The sequence below is a fragment of the Phoenix dactylifera genome, unplaced genomic scaffold (assembly GCF_009389715.1).
Source record: "Phoenix dactylifera cultivar Barhee BC4 unplaced genomic scaffold, palm_55x_up_171113_PBpolish2nd_filt_p 001139F, whole genome shotgun sequence".
In the NCBI taxonomy this organism is placed as follows: domain Eukaryota; kingdom Viridiplantae; phylum Streptophyta; class Magnoliopsida; order Arecales; family Arecaceae; genus Phoenix; species Phoenix dactylifera.
Genome location: NW_024068480.1, coordinates 32,243 through 33,737, shown reverse-complemented (window position 1 = coordinate 33,737; position 1,495 = coordinate 32,243).

Genomic DNA, 1,495 nt, shown 5'->3' with positions numbered 1-1,495 from the left:
AGTAGACAAGTTTACACTTAGCTCAACCAAATTAAATATGATTCTTGATAGTCAAAAAGCTGTATATGATAAGTCTGGATTAGGATATAAAATAAATAGAAAACAAAAATACTTAAAGAACATATTTGTAAAAGCTAAAAATGAAAATATAACTTGTCATTGTTGCAATAAATTGGGACATAAAGCATATGAATGTAACTATAGAAAGTCTAGCTACAACAAATTGAGTAATAATTATAAGCTTAAATCCAAGAAAGTTTGGATTCCAAAAGGAACATCAAGTACTAATCCTAAAGGACCCAACATAGTTTGGGTACCTAAAGCTCATTCTTGATCTTGATTGCAGGGGTGTCTTGCAGCTAATAAGGTGGATAAACGATGGTATCTAGATAGCGGCTGTTCAAAACACATGACCGGTGACGTAGACCAATTTGTCACCTTGGAGTCTAAGAAGGGTGGAGTAGTAACCTATGGAGACAATGGAAAAGGGTATATCATTGGAAAGGGTAAAATTTTCATTACTCCATCTATCTTCATAGAAAATGTCTTATTAGTTAATGGTTTGAAACATAACCTACTTAGCATAAGTCAATTTTGTGATAAAGGGTTTAAAGTCACATTTGAAGCATTAGTATGCATAATCACAAATCCTAAAGATAATAGCATTGTACTTATAGGACAAAGGCTAAGAAATATTTACATGGTAGATCTTCATGAATTAGGCAAGAAAAATGGATTATGTTTAATTACTAATGAAGAAAAGAAAAATGAAACAAGTTGGCTTTGGCATCGTAGACTAGGACATGCTAGTATGGAATTAATATCAAAACTAGTCAAGAAGGAATTAATAAAAGATGTGCCAAAATTGATCTTTGAAAAGGACAAAATTTGTGGACCATGCTCATTAGGAAAACAAACAAAATCATCCTTCAAATCAAAGAATATAGTATCAACAACTAGGCCTTTTGAACTCATACATATGGATCTATTTGGACCCACTAGAACTGCGAGTCTAGGAGGGAAGAAGTATGGACTAGTTATAGTAGATGATTTTTCAAGATATACATGGGTTTCATTTTTGGCACATAAGAATGAAGCATTTTCAGCATTCTTGAAATATTATAATTATATCATAAATGAAAAGAAGCTCACCTTAATAGCAATTCGAAGTGATCATGGAACTGAATTTGAAAATCAACACTTTGAAGAATTTTGTAATGAAAATGGTATCTCACATCAATTTTCAGCACCTAGAACGCCTCAACAAAATGGGGTTGTTGAAAGGAAAAATAGGACCTTGGCAGAAATGGCACGCACGATGTTGTGCGAGTCAAATCTTCCAAAGTACTTTTGGGCTAAAGCTATAAGCACTGCTTGCCATATTCTAAATCGGGTTTTAATACGACCTATAACCAAGAAAACTCCTTATGAACTTTGGAAGAATAAGAAACCAACCGCTAAATATCTTAGAGTATTTGGATGTAGATGTTTCATT